This window comes from Elaeis guineensis, chromosome 1 (genome assembly GCF_000442705.2).
Source record: "Elaeis guineensis isolate ETL-2024a chromosome 1, EG11, whole genome shotgun sequence".
Lineage (NCBI taxonomy): Eukaryota > Viridiplantae > Streptophyta > Magnoliopsida > Arecales > Arecaceae > Elaeis > Elaeis guineensis.
In genome coordinates, this window is record NC_025993.2 from 19,224,258 (window position 1) to 19,248,755 (window position 24,498).

The window sequence follows — 24,498 nt, forward strand, 5'->3', positions numbered from 1 at the left end:
AGCAATATGTCATGACTATCTAAAAGATTTAAAATTTTGATAAAAAATTATCAAAATATCCTTCAGTGATAAGTTATCGTGTAATTCAATCTTTCAATCAAACAATATCTCAGATGAGCTGTGGATATAGAAATATGTCAAATCCAATCACTTATCTTTATGTATCTTGATTTAAAGGTGATAATTTAGTTGATAATATATTAAAAAAAAATTTTAATTATCATCCTGCTTTGGTCAAAGACTTTCGAAATCACTGACCTATGAGATCACATAGGATGTTCGCTTCCCTTATTAGGAGTGACTGATCTCTTATTGATCACCACAACCTTCATGCATACTTCACTACATCTAGAACACCCTATAAAAGGATCAAAGAATTAAGTTAGGAAGCAAACCAAAATATGGATTCATGTACATAAGGTACCATGGTGATCTCAGGTCAAAAGATCACTTACACAACTCTTACTAGAGAATCATCAATTGATATGTAAATAAGACTCTATCTGATATTCTCTTGTAGGTCTATTCTGTGAACACATTCTCTAATGAGTACCCATATCTTTGTATTAGTGTTATCACACAAGTGATTGTGAGATCAATCATCCTCATTTCTGAGCATACATAGGAAATGCCAGTCTTACCGATATCATTGATCTCCGATTCAATGAACCAATGACTAGAAATATTTTAAATCATGACTATCAAGGATTTAGATCTCATGGGCATGATCTCATCATGGTCCTAAAATTATTGTCCGGACCTATGGATTTCATTATAATCTTAAAAACAATAAGATGCAACATATAATGAATCAAAAATATCTATTTTATTAATAATATAAATATCAATTACATGAGTCTGAAAGATTAATTATAATAAACACCCTATTGCATCCCATATGCGATTGGCTTGTAGGACATTATTTTTTTAATCTCTCACTTGCACTAAAGCCAATCGCCCCTATACTTGATACCCATGCTATCAAGGTGGCGGTCAAATTGCTGCATTGACAAGGTCTTAGTGAACGGATTCACTATATTGTTCTTGGTGTCAACTCGCTCCACAATCATATCACATCTTTCGACTATCTCCCGAACGAGGTGGAACCATCTTAGGATGTGCTTGGATTTATGATGAGACCTTGATTCTTTGGCTTAAGCAACTACCCCAGTACTATCATAATAAAGGGGCACAAGTTGTTCAATCCCTGGAACCACACTTAATTCTATGATGAATTTCTTCATCCAAACAGCCTCTTTAGCAGCCTCACTAGCAGCAATATACTCAGCCTCAGTGATCGAGTCAGCAACAGTTTGCTGTTTGAAACTTTTTTAACTTACTGCACTACCATACAGAGTGAACACATACCCAGATATAGATCTGCTATCATCCGGATCAGATTGAAAACTAAAATCAGTATAACCTTTTAGTTTTAAATCAGATCCACCATATATTAAAAAAATATCTCTACTCCTCAAGTACTTGAGTATATTCACAGCTTTCCAATGATCCTCTTTGGGATCAGCTTGAAATCTGCTTACAATGTCCAAGGCATAAGCCACATCAGGCCTGGTACATAACATAGCATACATAATCAATCCTACAGTCGAAGCATAAGAAATAGAACTCATTCTATTTCTCTCTTCAGGTATCTTAGGAGACATATTCTTAGAGAGTTGTATGCCATGACCTATGGGCAAGTAACCTCTTTTACTTCCCTCCATGTTAAAGCTCTTCAACACAAGATCAATGTACCTAGACTAGGATAAGCCTAGCATCCTTTTTGATCTATTTCTATAGATCTTTATACTAAGTTCATAGGATGCTTCACCCAAGTCTTTCATAAAAAAATTTTATGATAGCTAAATCTTGATCGATTGCAACATCGGGATATCATTCTCAATGAGTAGTATGTCATCTACATACAAGTTCAAGAAGACAATAGCACTCCCACTAGTCTTCTTGTACACACAAGGTTCATCCATATTTTTGATGAAGCCAAATGATTTGACTGTCTCATCAAAATAGATGTTTCAACTGCTTGATGCTTGCTTTAATCCATAAATAGATCTATTCAGCTTGCATACCTGATTTGCTCTCCTACTAGAAATAAATCCCTCTAGCTAAGTCATATAGACTTCTTCCTCAATATTTTCATTGAGGAAGGCAGTCTTGACATCTATCTATCAGATCTCATAGTCATGGTATGCTACAATAGCAAGCATTATCCGAATAAACTTGAGCATGACTACCGACGAAAAGGTTTCTTCATAATTAATACATTATTTTTGTCTGAAATCTTTTGCCACCAGCCTGGCCTTATAGGTTTCTACCTGGCCATCTACTCCGATCTTCTTTTTGAAGACTCATTTGCAGCTTATTGGGGTCACACCCTCAGACGCATCAACCAAGGTCCAAACTTGGTTAGTATACATGGAGTCTATTTCAAATTTCATGGTATTGAGCCATTTGTTAGAGTCACTACTCATGATAGCTTCTGAATAGATCGTGGGATCATTATTCTCAATGATATGGGATGTATTGTCATTCTCAATGATAAATTCATACCTAAATGGTACATTACATACTTTACTTGACCTTCAGAGAGAAGGTGTGTATAGTGGCTGTACCTCAACTAGGGGCACATCTAATTGAGAAATAGTTTGTAAATCCTGGATGGATTATAGGTTTTGAACTTCCTCAAGTTTAACAGACCTCCCACTACCACCTTCTCGGATAAATTCTTTCTCCAAAAAAATGGTATACCTATCAACAAATACCTTTTGTTGAGTAGGGTCATAGAAGTAGTATCCTATACTCTCCTTGGGATAACCTACAAAATTTATATTTTTCTGATCTAGCATCCAGCTTATGTCCATCAATATTTTTCACATAAGCTGAACAACCCCAAATCTTAAGATGCTTAAGATTGGATTTTTTTTTCTTTTCATATTTTATATGGAGTGCTAGAAACAAATTTAGAAGGTATTTTATTTAAGATATACGCTACGACCTCGAGAGCATATCCCCAGAAGGATAGCAAAAGATCCATGAAACACATCATGGATCTCACCATATCTAATAAGGTGTGATTATTTTTTTTCATAATTTTATTTAATTATGGAGTATAAAGAGGTATCCACTGAGAGAGTATTTCATTTTATTTTAAATAATCGAGAAACTCACTAGACAGGATTCTCTTCCTTGATCAGATCGAAGAGCTTTAATACTTTTATCAATTTATTTCTCAATCATTCTTTGATACTCTTTAAATTTATCAAAGACTTCGGATTTGTATTTCATTAAATATACATATCCAAACTTAGACCTATCATCAGTAAATATGATGAAATAAGAGTATCCACCTCTGGCTTAAGTCGACATTGGACCACAAACACATTATGTACAAGGTCCAATATGTCACTCGCTCTTTCTCCATGTCCGGTAAATAGAGTTTTGATCATTTTTCTCATGAGATAAGATTCACGAGTTTCATATGATTCATTATCATAAGGATCAAAAAATTTATCTTTGAATAATTTGTTAATTCTTGATTCATTTATATAGCCAAGTCGGCAATGCCAGAGGTATGTGATATTCACATCCTTTCTCTTTTTTTTCTTCATATTATCAATATGAAATATATTATCATTAAGTGAAAAAAATAAAAGACCATTATCAATAAAAGCACTTCCATAATATTTAATAGAAAAATATATAGAATAACCATTATTCTTTACATTTATTTCAAAACCTTATTCCAATAACAATGGTATAGAAATAATATTTCTAACAATATTAAGGATATAATAATAGATCTTTAGTTCTAAAATTTTGTCCAAAGGTAACTTCAAAATCCTGGTTCCTACAACTTCGGTCTGAATGGACTCTCCACTAGCGTCGAATAGCTCGAAGTCATCTTTATTCAGACTCTTTATTTCCTGTAGATTCTATAATGATTTGCAAAGGTGTGAGCCATAGGTGGTATCTAATACCCAAGAATCTAAAAATAAAGTACTTAATGATAAGTTAGTTTGTATCATATACAAATTTTTGACAATATTTGTCGATTTCATGGTTGTAAGGTACTCCTTGTAATTCCTCTTTCAGTGGCCCTCCTTGCCACAGTGATAGCAAGTACCTTTGACAGAGACCTTCTTCACGTTCTTCTTGGAGATGCCAATCTTAAGGTTCATCTTTTTATTAGAATCTTTTTTGTCTTTCTTCTTATTGATCTTATCGACAAGAAAAATCGAAGCCTTTTCACCCTTGAAATGGCTCTCTGCTATTTTCAACATGTTCAGCAGCTCTGATAGGCTGACGTTTAGTTTGTTCATATGGTAATTTATAACAAACTGAGAAAAAGAGTCAGAAAGAAACTGTAGAATCAAATTCTGGCTCAGTTCACCATCCATGGCAAAGCCCAGCTGTCCTAGACGAGTGATCAAATCAATCATCTTCAGGATATGCATTTGCATGAAGATGCCTTCAGTCATGCAAGCACAAAATAACTACTTTGATATCTCATATCAAGCAGTTCGACTTTATTCTCTATATAACTCCTTAAGATTAAGAAGTATAGAGAGAACATCCATATCCTCATACTGCCTCTGAAGCTCATTGCTCACAGAGGCGAGCATGATGCATTTGACAGTCACACTGTCATCTTTCTACATCTTGTATGTGGCCTTTTCTTCCTTGAAAGTATCTTCCCCAAGGGTATCTGGTGCAGGTGTATCCAGAATGTAGAAGACTTTCTCCTGAATGAGAACAATTCTCAAGTTTCTTAACTAGTCCATGTAGTTAGGTCCGATCAATTTGTTTGCATCTAGGATGCCTCTAAGTGACAATGAGGATGCCATGTGTGTAGTTAATCTACAATAATAAGAATACAATATAAGCGGATGACTCATGATGACATTCATAACTAGATTAAGATTTTTATCTAATTATGTCTCTCACTATTTTATTGAACTTCATAGCCCTCATCTATGAAAATTAAGAAACATACTAATATTTCTTAGTGGAGTTGAGATTCCTATTCTTCATAAATATCTTATGGATAGCACAACAAGTATTCATGAGTTCAAGAGTAGATAACTCTTTACCAATTGTACCTCTACAATTCTCAATATTTTTTTTTTGGCCTCTAGATCACATATAGCCTTGTGGATAGCACAACAAACTATAGTGTTCTAGTTAAGTTGACCCTTCAATCCCATATGGTCATACTTAAATAATGTTGTCCTTGTGAATAGCACAACAAAATAATACTATTCAAAATACGCAATAAGCATCAATATGCACTTGATCAATATCATATCAATTTCTATAGTAAGTCTTGTGGATAGCACAATAAGCTCACTAAGATCTTGACATACTCTATCGATCAAGTTCGAAGGAAGGCCCTTGTAGTGTCTACATCACTAATCAATCTAAATCTAAAATTCAATAAGACCAAATTGGCCAGGTCTATAGGTGGGAGGCTCCCTATAGCTTTTCTTAGACACCAATATAGTTGGCCAAGTCAACATACAAATCTAATTAGAAAATCACCTATCACACTTTCCTCGATACCAATTGATCTAAAAAATTCAATTTTTGAATTGAAAGTGAATCTCGACATTACAACTTAATATAATTTTTAAGAAAGACTTTGAACTAGTCTTGGCATATCCTAACTACATCTATATAAAATGTACTCTACAAATTATGCAATATGACATGTAATCACCAATCATACTAGCAATCATATAATCATGCTAAAAATTAAATAAAGGTATAATTGAAGTCATAACATATGACAAGCATATCCAAGAAATACAACTAATCCTAATCATATTAGGCATGCATAACACCCTTAACCATACATCAATTTAAGCTTGAAGCTACTATGATAATATAAATTCTAAATTATCATAAATTTATAATTTTAATAATTAAAATTTAAAATCATAGTACATATAAAATTAAAAATATTTTTTGAGATTAAAGATCAATGCTAAAAATCAATGCAACATTTTTGGCAATGTATGATCAATAACAATTCTATGCAACTACTTTGCACTTGTTTGATCGAATCAGACAAGGGTGGCTCTGGTACCACTGTTGAGTTCTGACCATACAGTAAAAAATAATTTTTAAAATTTTTAAAATCAAACAAGTCAATAACTTTAATAATTAAAACTATTGAGCCGAACCCAAAACCCTAGAATCACCTTGCCGATATCAATAAAATAAAACAAGCATGCAAAAAAGAATAGAATTTTTACTTTCACCAAAAAGGATCAAGTGATACATTGATGTTCTTCACAAGACTCCAAAGTAGAAGCTCTCTAATGGTGATCCACAGGGAAGTTAGAAAAGGTCCTTCCTAACTGGTGCGCTATCGCAGCCTTTTCTTCTGAAGAATACTGCCAGCTTCAAACTCAAGGAATGAACGTGCCAAAACCTAATTGCTTTCGATCTTGCCACCAAAATGACACCAAGAAAATACTCTTCAAATGTCTCATAACTTAGGATTTAATTTTTTACTCCAACATATGAAAAAATCAAATCCTAGGGCACACTAGTAACACTTGCTAAAAATCTTACCACCCTTCTTGCAGTTTTTGCCACTCAATTTTCCCTTACTTTTTTCTCAAATTTTTTCTATGATTATCACACCCCTTATCTCTAGTTTCAACCCAAAAACATAACAGTAAAGCCATGTAGGATGTCTCCTTTAAATAAGGGACCAAGGGACGTGTCATGGGACCAAGGGGCACCAACCTTTGGGGCTCCACTTTCTCACACAGTGAATAAATTCATCATGTAGAATTATGGCATAAGAGAGCCTTCATACAGAAGGACCCTCCCTCTTCTATGTGTCATAAAAATTTTAATTAATTTTGGTGACAAATCAAAGGAGATCAGGTTGAGAAATAAAAGCAATGCATTAAGATAAGAGTCTTTATGAAGAAAGACTCTTCATCTTCACACATTAAAATAAGTGGGCCGGTATTATTATTTTGGCATGGCATCTAGTGGGCACAGAGGAGTCCTTCTCTACTTCAAATTGTTTCAAGTTGGGTAAGAAACAATTTAAGATAGACCCAATCCTATTAGGTCAAAGACAACTAATCTAGATTAGCTCAAACACTTTGATCTAAACCAATTTCGAAACTTGGGTTAATACAATATGCTAGCACATCAAATTAACTCATAAAATTTATATTAAACTCTAATTAAATTAGATCAAGGTCAAATCTCAAAGTGTGTGATCTATTGGATTTCAAATCTAGCCAGTAGCAGATCAAGACTTTCGACATAACCCTAATCCGATGAGATTAGGTCACCCGAAGAGTCCCAATCAACTAGGACTCTTCCTAATTGATTTCAGAATTAAACTCTTTTAATTTTGATGAGTCTATAAGTTAAGATTGATATCTAGCAATGTGTCATGACTATCCAAAAAATTTAAAATTTTGATAAAAAATTATCAAAATATCCTTCAGTGGTAAGTTATCGTGTAATTTAATCCTTCAGTCAAATAACATCCTAGATGAGCTGTGGGCATGAAAATATGTCACACTTAATCACTTATCTTTATGTATCTCTATTTGAAGATGATGATTCAGTTGATGATACATTAGATACTCTTTTCTAATTATCATCCTACTTTGGCCAAAGAGTTCCGAAATCACCGACCCATGAGATCACATAGGATGTTCGCTCCCCTTATTAGGAATGATTGATCTCTTATTGATCACTCACAACCTCTATGCATACTTCATCACATCCAAAACACCACGTACAAGGATCAAAGAATCAAGTTAGGAAGTAAACCAAAATATGGATCCATGTACACAAGGTACCATGGTGATCTCAAGTCAAAGGAACACTTACACAACTCCCACTAGAGAATCATCAGTTAACATGTAAATAAGACTCTATCTGATATTCTCTTGTAGGTTTATTCAGTGAACTCATTCTCTAATAAGCATCCATATCCTTATATTAGTATCACCACACAAGTAGTTGTGAGATCAACCATCCTCATTTCTAAGCATTCATAAGAGATGCCAATCTTACCAGTATCATTGATCTCCGACTCAATGAACCAAGGACTAGAAATATTTTAGATCATGGCTATCAAGGATTTAAGTCTCACTGGTGTGATCTCATCACATTTCTAAAATTATTATCCGGACCTATGAGATTCATTATAATCTTAAAAATAATAAAATACAGCATATAATGAATCAAAAATATCTATTTTATTAATAATATAAATATTAATTATATGAGTCTGAAAGATAAATTATAATAAACATCCTATCGCATCTTATATACGATTGGCTTGTAGGATATTATTCTTTCAATCTTCTACAAGGAATGCTTCCTCTAGATCCTCTATAAGAATACCAAGTATCTTTCAGGAGGATGGGAGATCTTACTTGATCTATAAGGTAGAGGAGGTACCATATCTACTGATTCACTACTAGATTCAGGTTCTTGGACTCGATGCTCTTCAAAAAGCTTCACTTCGAGCTCAATCTTCCTCCCATTACCTCCATCTTGGATAAACTTCTTTTTCAAGAAGATAGCATGATGGCTCACAATCACTTTGTGATCCTCAGAAAGATAGTAGTATCCTATGATTTTCTTAGGATATCCTCTAAACCGAGCCCTAAAAAATCTAATCTCTAACTTATCCGTCTATTAGTACTTAACATAGGCCGAACATCTTCAAATCTTGAGATACCCAAGAGTTGGCTTCTTACCGTGCCATAGCTCGTATGGTGTGGTAGAAATGAATTTAGAGAAAATCCGATTCAAAAGATGAATTGCAGAAAGTAATGCATGTTCCTAGAGAAAGATAGGAACATCTGTGAAGCTTATCATGGACCAGACCATATCTAATAAGATTTGATTTTTCCTTTTAGATATCCCATTGAGCTGAGACATCCCTAGAGGTGTCCATTGTGAGACATGCAGTTATCTTTGAAATAGGCTCAAATTTTTTTGTTATGGTATTCTTCTCCTCGATCTGATCAAAGAACCTTTATGAATTTTTCGATCTATTTTTTTACTTTATGTCTGAATTTAATAAACTTTTCAAAGGCTTCAAATTTTTGATGCATCAAATACACAAAATCATACTGTGAATAATCATTGATAAAAGTTATGAAGTAGACATAACTACTCCAGGCTTGTACATCAAATAGACCATATTCGTTAGTATGTACTAGGACTAATATCTCAGTGACCATTTTTTCTTATCCCACAAAAGATAGCTTAGCCATTTTTCTTGAAGATAGGACTCACAAATTGGATAAGATTCGGAAGTCAATGGCACGAGAAGGCTATCTTTATCTAGTTTATTGAGTCTGTCCTCTCTTATATAGCCTAGCCTAAGGTGCCACAGATATTTTTGGCTAATTCTATCTCTAAGTCTCTTAGATCCTATGACATTCATAGTTTGCTTGTTAATATTAACACTCGCATCCACATGCAAATGGTAAAGACCATCAATTAAGAAAGCATATGCAATAATTTTATTTTTAAAATAAATTACATACATATCTTTATTGAAATGAAAATTATAGTTATCCTATGCCAGCACAGATACAGAAATTAGATTTTTACTAGCCACAGGTATACAATAGCAGTCTTTCAAAATTAAACTAATTCCTAATGGTAGTCACAAAGGGTAGGTCCCGACAGCCACAGCAGCAACTCTTGCTCTATTACCGACCCAGAGAGTGATCTCGCTTGTCCTCAGTCCTCTAACTTCTTTCAGACCCTGCATAGAAGTGCACAAGTGAGCACTTGAACCAGAATCTAGAATCCAACTAGAAGAAGAAAAAATCGTTAGATTAGTCTCAATTATGAGCAAATCAGACATACCTTCAGAAGGTCCATCCTTCTTCCTATTCTTCACAGTCGCCCAGTAGGCTGGATAGATCCTTCTCCAATGGCCTTTGATATTATAATAAAAATATTTTTCTTTATCATCGGCCTTCCTCGAAACGTGCTGCTTGGGCTTGGCCTCTTTCTTTTGCTTCTTTGTAGACTTTTTCTTTTTCTTAAAATAATACTTTCTCTTAGAGGAAGCCCACTCTATAGTTAGAACTGTATCTCTGGAATATTTCAAAGTACCCTCAACTGTCACCAACATGTTCGGTAATTTGGGCAAAGTACTATTAATTTTATTCATATGATAGTTTATAATGAACTGCTCATATGAATCAAGAAGAGACTGGAAGATCAAATCCACCTATAATTTCTTATCCATGTTCATCCTGAGCTTCTGAAGCTCTTCGATGTTCTTAATCATTGTCAAATAATGATCATTGATGGACTGCCCATCACACATTCTCACTCTGAATAGTTTTTGAAAGACTTCAAAATAAGCTATACGACTCTGCTTACCATACAACTCTTACAGGTGAATCAGCATCTCTTTGACAGTCCTCATGTGTTCATGTTGTCACTGAAGATCATTAGACATGGATGCTAGAATGTAGCAATTCATCTTATTATCCTCATCCATCCACTTCTCAAGTGCAGCTCGTTGATTAGGAGATGGACGAGCTGGTAACACAGACGCATCATGGTTTAGGATATGAGTTAGCTTTTTGGAGCTAAAAATAGTTCTCAAGTTTCTGAGCCAGTCTTTGTAGTTTGTCCTGGTCAACCTATTAGTGTCTAGAATACAGACTAAAGGATTGGCACTCAACATGGTTATCTGTAGAGAGAATAGTTTTTAGTTAGATATTTATACTTATTAAATATTTATTCTATGGATTTTAAAAATAAATAAGACCCATTATTTTTTTGAATCTCTCACACTCTTCGGATAGAGAAACGAAAATGTATACGTGATCGATTTCTAGTGGATACTGTGGTCCTACTGATCCATACACACCACATCTAATAGTTATTGATGAGCATAGATCAATGAGTGGATAATACCTTACCTATTACTTCACTAAGCAAGATGAAGCAGGTTCAGTCTCTAAGTCCTGTGGCCTTAAGTCCTGTGGCCTTAAGTCCTGTGGCCTTATCTAACAATTAGTGGTAGATTTTTTAGTTAAGTCAGACCCACCATTCACCAGCAAATGTAAAGCCATCATTGGGATCCTCATCTAACAGTTATTGGATCTAATTCCATCTCTACCATAGGGCATCTAATGCTGATAGAATGGTTATACCTTTTTGATACAACCAAACTACTGTAACCAGTCAAGAACGATCAATGCCAAGAAGACACACATATCTTTACAACGATGGAAGACTGCTAGACTTAATATTTAGTGAGGAGATTTAGGTTTAGATCTCTTCTAAGTCATCAGATTGGATATCTGACTGACGAAGTTCAGGTCAGCATATTCACATGTCTAACCTACCTAGTCAGCATTAGTGAACTAGAATCAACAAGTAATCTAATTCAAAACTTAATCTCCCAAAATAGCTAGATAAGTTAAGATGAGTGGAGGTCCCTCCATTGCTTTTCTTAGATATTAATGAATTGATCAGGTCAAACAGTGGAATCAATTAAATAACCACCATCTAGATACTTATCTTAGACACTAAATTGGTCGATTAAAATCGAACAGGTTAACCTATTGACCCGAGTTTGAACCACTAAGTCAAATTAAGTCTTGAGTCAATCAATTCACATCAAAATATAAATCGATGTAATCAACCATAACTAAACTTCGTTTTGAGCCCCTTTGACCTAACTCTAACCAATAATTGATTAGGTTCAATCAACTGCTCAAAATTGACAATGAGTTCTAGCCTGATCTAATCAATTGACCCTAATTATAGTTTGATCATTAGATCTAATTTATTCAATCCATACTCATATGTAATAACATAATTTTTAGATTCTAAAAAAAAAAATTAGATTATGTTTTATTGCATGCATTAATAGCTTATGATCTTGAATCAGTTTCAAATCTAAACCTAATGTTATATATCACATATATGAAGTTTTAGATCTAAACGACAAACACATATCATATATATATATTAAATTTTAGATCTAAAAATAAAAATATACATATCAAATACATATATTATCACTTCTAAAATAATGATTAAAATATTTTAAAAATAATTTTCAAAAATTGGTTCACATCAAATTAGGATAATATTTTCATATAGGGGATAAACCCTATATTAGGATAACCTTATAGCAGATCGATACGAACTTTTAATCATTCTAATTATAGATCTAACATGAATAAAAATATATCACATATATTTATTTTCAGATCTAAAAGGTTGATTTAAAAGTTTTGAAAATAGATCTCAAAATCAATCAATCTTGTACTAGGACAATCTTTTCAATATAGAAGATAAACCCTATATCAGAATAACCTTATACCAGCACAAGATCAATTTTAAGTCGTTCAAACTTTTAAATTTATATCAAAAATCAGATTATACATGTCATAAAAATTCAGTGGCTTTGATACCACTGTTAGAAAATAGATAAGGTTGCATGCATATATTTCAAAATAATTTTGAATGGCAGTGGAAACAGATCTAGATTAAATCTTTTAACTCCATATGTATTAGATCAAATCTAATACTACCTGTGCCCAGATCTAAAATATGAATATAATTTAGAAATTAAAGATTAAAAATATTGAGATCGAATCTCAATACCTTGCATGGGACGAACTATACCACAGTCGTGATCGTAGATCTGAACGGTTTCTCTAGCTATGCATGTGCCTGACCTCCACAAATATCCACATGAGGCCTCATTCCAATCAGAGATGAGATGATCTTCCTAAGGTGCTAGCTCCCTTACAAAGATCTTCTCTTTGATGGTTGATCTGGTTCTATCTCAGATCTCATAGACTCTCTTGAGAACTAAGAAGAATAGGAGGAAGAGAAGGAGGAAGAAGGCTTGGATTTTGAGCAAAATTTTTTTCTCAAATTTTTTCTTCAATTTTCATACTCTAGGCATCCAATTATTGGATCTTTTCTATAGAGAGCAAATGATATAAGGGCTAGAAGGAGGTGCCACCTCTTCCACATGTCGAGAAAGGAGGGGCATCCACTTTTGTGCACCAAAGAAGGGAGTGGCATGAGAAGAAATCAGATCTAATTTCTTCTCATGCACAACTCTTTCTCAATGTGAAAAAAGATAGGGTGGCGCTGTACAAAGTTTCCCATTATCCCTTGATCTCTTTCCATCTAATCCTTATCATAAGATTTGAATCAAATTTAAATATGGAATGGATAAGGATGATAAGTCAAAATCATGTGTCGCCCCCCTTTTCTTGTGCCCTCCTTTCTTTCAAGCAAATTGTTGGGATGCGCAGGGGTTTCATGCATGCATTTCAAAAATTTTTTAGTGAAAGAATATTAGATTAAACTATTTAATCTATAAATACATGCATAAGATCTGATCTTAAAACTTTTACAAATAAATCGATGACATGAATTTATATGCATAAAAATTTGAATCTAAAATGACAAGCATGTGAACCAAAAATAGTATTTAGTAATAGATCTAATCTACCACTTCTAGGGTTTCGAATCCAATACCTGAGTATGGATAGTCGAACTCTACGATCGAGAACATAGATCTAAAAATCTTCTGTGGTCACTTACAGCTGCACAAGTATCCAGACTCTATGGATGGTCTACACGAAGCCCCTCAAATCGATCAGCCCTCCATGAGAGTGCTAACTCGCACAGTCGATTTTTGATGGTAGATCTGACTTGATCTCTTTCTTCGATTACCTCAAATCTTTCTAAAATTAAAGATAGATCAGAAGAGGATGCTGGATGATAGAGAAAAATCCGATGAAAACTCTCTTCTCTTTGATTTTTTCCTCATCCAAAAAATCTAAAACAGTTCTAGGTCTCTCACCCGAGAGAAGAACGGTCTCCTCTTTTGTTCATGCCAAAGAAGAATGAAACCCACCCAAAGCTCATGTCCCAAAGAAGAATTTTCACCCCACTTTCTCTTTGGCATCTCACAATGAAAAGCTCTCTTAATTTGGTGCACAAAAATGTAGCCTTTTTATGATTGTCGCACAAACCAGATAAGACAGGATAGGAGCTGGAGTTTGTTACAATTCAAATCATTTTAAATTTCAATTTAACTCTAAATTTTTTTCATCCTTATCTAACTTAAAGAAAGACTTACTAGAGAAACTTGGGTATGAAAATTAATTGGAAAGACTTCTTTTTCTCATACATAATGGGCACCTTCAAAAACTGTCGATGTGTGGAAGGATATAGATAAGGTTTTAAGTTAAAATTCAAACCAATTTGAATTTAAATCAAAACCAATCAAATTTTATCTTTAATAAAAAACAAAAGAAGGATTATTTTCTAATTTTTTGACATATAAGTTAATTTTGTATGGTAAAAAAAGTTATGAGACAATTTAGGTGGCGCAAGGGAGAGAGTCCTATTCATTTGGGGCTCTAGGGTTTAACCAATTGAATTTCTTTCAAATCTAATCCAATTAGATCCAAATAAAATATAATAAATTTAATCTAATTAAGCTTCTATAATTTTAATTAAATTTAATCAAATTAATAAATTAATTGAGCCATAGATCCGATCAAATCAGGATCATTTCTTCCTTACCGATTAGGTCATCTCATAACCTAATCAGACCTGACCTGATTGAATCCAATTCAATCAAACTTGATCCAGATTTTAATACTCAATCAAATTGTGCTAATTAGTAATCTAATCACTAATTAATCCTTTATTAATGATAGAGTCCAAGTCTAGTGGGACTCTTCTTTAGAGTCTCTATTTAGTGGGACTCTTCAGCAGAGTCCACGTTCAGTAGGACTCTTCACCAGAGTCTCCGTCCATTGGAACTCTTCAGATTAGCCATGTGATCAGAGAAGAACTTCTAATATGTCTGACCTCATAGGTTCGAACCTAAGTCGGTACCATAGGAACTAATTTCTGTACCAATTGGAGTAACCATCTAGCAATGGTACCTGACGTCTGGATAGGTCGAATGTATGCAAAGCAACACTCAAGAACCTATTTGGATATAGTTACCATATAATTTATCGCTTTGATTCTTGATGTCAAGATGATATAGAGTTTAAAATATTAACTCTTAACAGTACATCCATTATGTGTCTCAACCTAATAAATTCTGTGACTCCCACAAAGATTGCCCTAGCCAAGGTCTTACTAAATTGAAACACAAAGTATTCTCTTCAATCTCTTAGAGTGGTCAATTCTATCTTGACTCACGCACCGACTTCACAAGTACTTGACTGTGCACAGAAACTTTTCGATCCTGAATTAGAAATTTAGGTAGTCCGACATCAAAGCACAGTGAGTTGCTTGCAAGTCACCGTGGTGATCTCAGATCGGAGGGATACTTATATCCATATCCTTTCGGAGTGACTCTTAACAGTAGAGTACTCCAGAATTGGTCACGTTCAGTGAAATATACTCCTACATTTCATCTGCATGCCATACCAGCATCTCCATGCTCTTTGGTTAAGAGGCCAACCAACCTATATGACACACAACGACCTACATTTGATATGTCTATCATCCTAATAATAGCATATCATTTGGTCGCAAACTCATTTAAGGATTAAACAATAAATCTTTCTTTATCGATTTAAAATAGTCCTAAGGACTTTCATCATAACACAGAAGTTCGATGTAGAAGATGCACAAGTTTATGATAAAAATTATCAAATAAATATTTTATTAATTAATTCATATACAATTACATCAAATAGTACAACCGTCAACAGACTGACGATTAGCTTTGGGATACATTTTCCTACAACTCCCACTTGTACTAACGCCAATCAGTATAGTATCGTATACCCATCTTCATTTTGTGATCTTCGAACTCTTTTACCGTAAGGGTTTTAGTTAATGGATCGACCAGGTTATCCTTTTCATCAATCTTCGAAAGCTCAATATCACCTCCACGATCTCTCAAACAAAGTGGTAGTGATACAGAATATGCTTTGTCCGTTGATGTGCCTTCGACTCTTTTGCCTGAGCTATGGCTCCAGTACTATCGTAATAAAATAGAACTAGACCATCGATGGAGGGTGTCACTTCAAGCTCGGTGATGAACTTTCTCAGTCATATAGCTTTCTTTACAGCATCGAATGCCGTGATATACTCTGCCTCGCAAACAGAATCGGCTATGGTGTGCTGCTTAAAATTTTTTCAGCATACAGCTCCACTATTTAGAGGAAAGATATATCCCAATATATTTTTGCTAGCATCACGATCTGACTGAAAATTGAAATCAGTGCATCCCATGAATTTTAAGTCAGATTCTCCATAAACGAGCCACTGATCCTTAGTATTTCTCAAATACTTAAGGATGGTTTTTGCATCCAATGATTCTCACCTGAATCTGATTGGTATCTACTCACTACTCCTAGTGAGTATGCCACATCCGGTCTTGTACATATCATGGCGTATATTATAGAACCCACTGCTGAGGTATATAAAATTCTACTCATACATTCTCTCTCTTGAGGGGTTGTCGAATAATCCTTCTTCGAGAGAGAAATTTCATGACCTATTGGAAGATAGCTTTTCTTGAAATTCTCCATGCTAAATCGTTTCAGCATGGTATCTATGTACGTTGATTGGGAGAGTCCGAGCAGCCTCTTAGATCTATCTCTATAGATCTTCATCCCTAGGATGTAAGCTACTTCTCCTAGATCTTTTATGAAGAATTGTGACGACAGCCACACTTTTATTTTCTAAAATGTAAGGACATCATTTTTGATTAAGAGAATATTGTCCACATATAAAATAAGAAATATAATTATTGAACAATTAGCCCACTTATATATACAGGGTCCCTCTCTATTCTTAACAAAGCCATATGTTCTGATCACCTTATCAAAACGTATGTTCCAACTTCGAGATGCTTGCTTCAATCTATAAATAGATCTTTGAAGCTTGCATACCTTGGACTCGTCTGTAGATGTGAATCCTTCGGGTTGTATCATATACACCTCTTCATTCAGCTCTCTATTTAGAAAAGTTGTCTTCACATCCGTTTGCCAGACTTCACAGTCCAGATATGCCGCTATCGCAAGCATGATCCGAATGGACTTAAGCATTGCCATAGGAGAGAACATCTCATCATAGTCAATACCATAATATTGACGATATTCCTTGATAACCAAATGGGCTTTATAGGTCTCAGTCTTTCCATCTACACCTCTTTTTCTTTTGAAGATCCACTTACATCCTATGGATTTTACCCCTTCAGGTGGATCAACCAATGTCCACACATTGTTGATCTTCATGAAATCTATTTCGAATTTTATGGCTTCAAGCTATTTCTCAAAGTCAAATCTCTACATTGTATCCATATAGGTGACTGGATCCTTATTGTTCTCATCAAGCTCAACAGGATCTCCATCCTGGATTAAGAAATCTAGGTATCTGTCTGGCTGACGTGGTACTCTATCGGATCGCCTTAAGAATGTTTGTATATTGGGCTTTAGATTTGATCTTATCAAATCTGGTTCAGATTCAGTTACTGTTGTCAGTTCTTCTATCTATCAAACTTTGTTAAGCTTGACTTTAAAGGCACTTGTTCCTTCACTAAGAAACTCTTTTTCCAAAAAATATTCCTTATTGCTGATAAATACTTTTTGTTCAGTAGGGAGGTAAAAATAGTATCTCCTCATTTTCTTGAGGTATCCTATAAAATTACACTTATCGGATCTAGATCCAAGCTTGTCGGTTTGTAATCGTTTGACATAAGCCAAACACCCTCAGACCTTAAGGTAAGTGAGGTTCGGCCTACGTCCTATCCATATCTTATATGGTGTTTTACTAACTGACTTACTCAAAATATTATTAAGCACAAAACAGACTGTCTCAAGTGCATATCCCTAAAAGAAAATTGGTAGACTTGCAAATCCCATCATGAACCGAACCATATCCAATAAGATTCGATTCCTTCTTTTTGAGACACCATTATGCTGTGGTGTCTCTGGAGGAGTCTATTGTGAGAGAATCCTATTCTCTCCAAGATATGTCAGATATTCATTGAAAAGGTATTCACTCCCTCATTCAGATCGAGGAGTCTTAATATATTTTTCAGTTTGTTTCTCTACTTCATTATGAAATCGTTTGAATATTTCAAACGATTCGGACTTGTGTTTCATCAAGTAGACATACCCATACCTAGATAGGTCATCTGTGAATATAATGAAATAGCTATACCTTCCTCTAGCACTAATGTTCATAGGTCCATAAATATCACTATGTATTAGATCTAAAACATCACTAGCTCGTTCATCTTTTTCAGTAAAAGGTGACTCAGTCATCTTTCCAGAAAGACAAGACTCATAGGTCAGTAATGATTCACAATCATTGATATTGAGAATACCCTCTTGTGCTAATCTGTTTATCCTGCTTTTGTTAATATGACCGAGCCTACAATGCCAAAGATAGGCATCAGTGACATTATCTAACTTTGAATGTTTATTTAGAGTGTACATTACACTCATAGGCTGTGACAATACATAGATGCCATTTCTTAATTATCTTCGCATTATTGTAACATCATTCATAATGATATCATAATAATCATTCTTTATTGATAAATTATAACCATCTTTAGCCAAAAGATCAATAAAGATTATATTCATCAAGAAAGATAGACAATAATGACAATCATTAAAAATGATACTATTAGACTTGAAAACAAACTCGACGACTCCTAAAGTCTGGATTAAAATTTGACTTCCATCTCCCACATTTAGAAATCTCTCGTCATTCTTAAATTTTTTACTAACTTGAAGTCTTTGTAATGAATTGCATATGTGAACTGGACTTTCGATATCCAATACCCAGATAGTAGTGTCACATATGGAGAAATTATAAGGTGTTATCATATAAGCACTTTGATCAGCAACTAATTGCTCATTTCTCTTTAGTCTATTTGGGTCATAGTCTGCTTGACTCGATTCAGCCCTAAATTTTTTAGCTAGATTAAGCTAAAGACCATTATTCAAATTCCGAGACTGGCTATCGAAGTTGGATCCAATAAGCTTGTCACTATCAAATAGTGACTGGAGCGATAAATTACTAGCCATTTCTGAAAAAAAGAAAAATACAAACTTAATTAGTATATAAATTAATCAAGCATAAAGATATTTACTTTAGTCTAAAGGTTTTCTTACTATTTTATACGAATTGATAGTCTATACCTTCAATTTGAGAAATTATCTTAATTCTTTAGCAGGTGCTAGAATCCACACAGATTGCATACAGATCCAAGTATGGCTCGATCAACCCATATGCATCTATGGATAGATTCTCAACCAATTATTTCTCTAAACAAATTCTAGTAACTAGTTTTACTCCAGATTTTGTTTCAGTGAGCGATAGGCCTCCACTAAAAGTCCTGGTTAGGTCCAACTATTAATATGAATCTACTCAGTGATTCTAACTAATGAATAATCATATCCGAGTATGGCTCGACCAACCCAACCATTCATCAGATAGTACAATAGAGTCATCATATGATGAATAATAATTCCATCATTCAGAGAAACACCAGACAGATGGCCTGCAATGTCAATCAGAAATAATGGATCTATTATCATTCACCTTAATGGAAGGCTATGATCTAGTTATCACCATAACTAGCTCATTTTATGAACCTAATAATTTAAAAAATTTAGTTAATATAATTTATTAAAATTAAATACATAGACCAACTAATCTCAATCCTCCCACTAACTTCACTAAGTCAGATCAGGATGGACTAGAAACAAGCCGGTTCAACTGATAAGTCATCAATCCATCCACTGACTTCACCAAGTCATGTCGAGGATACAGATAAGTCAAACTAGGGGCACCTAAATCAGTCGAACTTGATTCACCATGTTGGTTAGATAAGTGAGATCGATGGGAGGGATATGCCATTAACTTATCATAGACTCAATCTATGCGAGTAGCTCCCAATTAATGACCACCAATCAAGACTGTCAAACTTATCTTAGATACCAACTGGTTAATCGATTTCAATTGGATCTACTTATGGATTTGGGTTCGACCACTGAGCTCAAGATCAAAGTCTATTTGGGTCTAATCAAAGACATGGACTTGACCAACTACAACTATTGTATTGGCTCTAGAGAAATCTTGATTTAATCTATTTTTTTTTTTTAGTCCATTTGATCTTTGATTCTAACTCTAGGTCTAATCCAATTAAGAGGACCTAATTAAGCTAACCTATAAACCCATCACCCATATTTTATGCAAATGACATTAGATCTTTAATTTATAATTCTAGATCTAATAGGTTCAACTTAATTCTTAATTAAGTTTGAGACTATGGGTAGGAGTTCGATATTTAAAAATAGTTTCAAATTTTATAAAATATTTTTATAATTAATTTTATACATAATCATTTAGATCTGAAACTTGAATCGGCTTACCTCTGGATTGAGCCTACTCATCACAATGGATCGACTAAGTTTCAAGACTTAGTTGACTCATTGATAATGCATTATTAATTATAATTTTTAGTCTGTAATAATGAGTCAGCTCAACAGAAATTGAGTTGAGGAACTAGGGTCCTGAGTCGACCGAAATAATACTGAGTCGACTCAACAAGCGAACTATAACAATTACATTAATTTTAGATCAAAATAATTTTACATAAATAGTAATAAAATCAATCATAAATTATTTTAGAGCTATTCTAAATATGTTCATAATTCTAGATTTTATTTACAAAGATTAGATGCAGCTACTTTTCATACAATGTATTATATATACAATCCTAAAATTTTGAGAAAAATAAAGTTTTCTTTTCATATTCATCTTTATGAGATATAGTCATAATGATACCCCTATACATCATAAGAGGATCCAATTGAATGAAAAAAAGAGAGATCTAATCTCTATTACCTCTTATGACCAGACGATCTGGTGACAAACCTGATCCGATTACTTTGCTATTTAGATCATCTAATCTAAATAATTTAGATCTAATCTAAATCATTTCAGATATGATTATTATATTTTGATCATACTAAAATTAGATAATAATCATCATAAATAAATTTTATATACTTTAAATTAAAATCAGATTTTATAAAGATCAGCACAAATTAAGATAACCTTTGCACTGTAAGGGGTAAACCTTATAGCAGGACAATCTTATATCAGTTTGTGCAATCAGATCTATAACTAATTTTAGATCTAAATATTATATACTAAATTTAATATAAATTAAATTATATATCTAAATACATATAATATCATGTCATATCAAACTGTAGCTCTAATACCACTATTGGAATGTGCAGGGGTTTCATGCATGCATTTCAAAAAATTTTCAATGAAAGAATATTAGATTAAACTATTTAATTTATAAATACATACATAAGATCTGATCTTAAAACTTCTATAAATGGATCGATGATATAAATTTATATGCAAAAAAAAATTGAATCCAAAATGACAATCATGTGAACCAAAAACAACATTTAGTAATAGATCTAATCTATCACTTCTAGGGTTCCGAAATTAATAGCTGAGCATAGATAGTCGAACTTCATAATAAAAAATATAGATCTAGAAGTCTTCTCTGATCACTCACAGTCACACAAGCGTCTGACCTCTACGGATGGTCCACACGAAGCTCCTCGAACCGATCAGCCCTTCATGAGAGTGCTAGCTCGCACAGTCGGCTTTTGATAACAGATCTGACTTGATCTCCTTCTTCAATTGCCTCAAATCTTTCTAATATTAAAGATGAATTAGAAGAAGATGTTGGATGGTAGAGAAAAATCAAATGAAGACTCTTTTTTTCTTGGCTTTTTCCTCACCAAAAAAATCTAGAACAGTTCTAGATCTCTCACCCGAGAGGAGAACAGTCTCCTCTTTTGTTCATGCCAAGAAAGAATGAAATCCACCCAAAACTCACATCCCAAAGAAGAACTTTTGCCCCACTTTCTCTCTAGTATCTCATGGTAAAAAGCTCTCTTAATTTGACACATAAAAATGTGGCCCTTTTATGATTGTCGCACAAACCAGATAAGACAGGATAAGGGCTGGAGTTTATTGTAATTCAAATCATTTTAAATTTTAATTTAACTTTAACTTTTTCTCACCTTTATCTAACTTAAATAGAGACTTATCAAAAAAAATTAGGTATAAAAATTAATTAGAAAGACTTCTTTTTCTTGTACATAATGGGCACCTTTAAAAACTGCCGACGTGTGGAAGGATATGGATAAGGATTTAAGTTAAAATTCAAACTAATTTGAAATCAAATCCAAACCAACCAAATCCTATCCTTAATGGGTGAAAAAAGAAGGGTTATTTTTTGATTTTCTCATGTACAAATTAATTTTGTGCGGTGAGAAAAGTCATGAGATAATTTAGGTGGCGCAAGGGAGAGAGTCCTATTCATTTGGGGCTCTAGGATTTAACCAATTAGATTTCTTTTAAATCTAATCCAATTAGATCCAAATAAAATATGATAAAATTAATATAATTAGACTCCTATAATCTTAATTAAATTTAATCAAATTAATAAATTAATTGAGTCATAGATCCGATCAAATTAGGATCATTTCTCCCTTACCGATTAGGTCATCTCATAACCTAATCAAACCTGACCTGATTGAATCCAATTCAATCAATCTTGATCCAGACTTTAATACTCAATCAAATTGAGCTAATTAGTGATCTAATCATTAATTAATCTTTTGTTAATGATATAGTCCAAGTCTAGTGGGACTCTTCTCTAGAGTCTCCGTCCAGTGTGACTCTTCAGCAGAGTCTCCATTCAGTGAGACTCTTCACTAGAGTCTCCATCCACTGAGACTCTTCAGATTAGCTATGTAATCGAAGAGAAACTTCTAATGTGTATGACCCCATAAATTCGAACCTAAGCTGGTAGCATAGAAACTAATTTCTGTATCAATCGGAGTAACCATCTAGTAATGATACCCGACGTCCGGATAGGTCGAATGTATGCAAAGCAATACTCAAGAACCTATTTGGATATAGTTACCATATAATTCATCTCTTTAACCCTTGATGCCAGGATGACTTAGAGTTTAAATTATCAACTCTTAACAGTACATCCATTATGTGTCTCAACCTGATAAATCCTATGACTCCTCACAAAGATTGTCCTGACCAAGATCTTACTAAATTGAAATACAAAGTATTCTCTCGAATCTCTAAGAGTGGTCAATTCTATCTTAACTCACGCACCGACTTCACAAGTACTTGACTATACCCAAAAATCTTTTGATCTTGAATTAGAAATACAGGTAGTCTGGTACCAAAGCACAGTGAGTTGCTTGCAAGCCACCGTGGTGATCTCAGATCGGAGGGACACTTATACCCATATCCTTTCGGAGTGACTCTTGACAGCAGAGTACTCCAGAGTTGGTCATGTTCAGTGAAATATACTCTTACATTTCACCTGCATGCCATACCAGCATCTCCACGCTCCTTGGTTAAGAGGCCAATCAACAACCTATATGGCACACAACGACCTATACTTGATATGTCTATCATCCTAGTAATAGCATATCATTTGGTCACAAACTTATTTAAAGATTAAATGATAAATTCTTCTTTATCGATTTAAAATAGTCCTAAGGACTTTCATCATAACACAGAAGTTCGATATAGAAGATGTACAAGCTTATGATGAAAATTATTAAATAAATATTTTATTAATTAATTCATATACAATTACATCAAATAGCATAACCGTCAATAGGCCGATAATTAGCTTTGGGATCTATTTTCCAACACAAATACCTCAACACAAAAACCCTTTTTGCCTGAGGTTTCTTAGCATGAAACTTAAGACGTGCAATGGGGGAGAGAGTCCTAGGGAGATGAGACTCTAGGGTTTCCTATTTTGGTTTAAACCAAATCAGATTTGGTTTGACCTAAATAGATAATAGAACCTAATCAAATTAGGAATCTAATTTACTTAATCAAATCTTAATCTAATTAGAAATTAACTGAACTCAAGTCTTGATCAAATCAAGAATTAATTTTTCTCATAATTAGGCTTGATCCAATCAAATCCTATCCAAGTCAAAATGAATTCAATTCAATTATATTTGATCCAAACCTCATTGCTCTATTAAATTAAGCTAATTAATAATTTAATTATTAATTAATCTTTCTATAATTCACTAACACTTAGTAAATTAATATAATTATAATATTTATATAAGATTAATCATCAATCATATTGATAATTATATCTTTTAATGATTCATAATCATTAATCAACCATTTGATCGGACAAGAACCTCTTTTATATGTGACCCCATAGGTCCTATTCTATCTGATAGTGAGATATATTATGATCTCTACCACAATATCATTGAAACTCTTTTCAATGTATTAGAACAATTCTATCTCTACCCTCTAAGGGTCATCGATTATCAAGATAACGCTCGATGAGTTTCAAATGCACTAGTGACACCTAGCAGTATATAG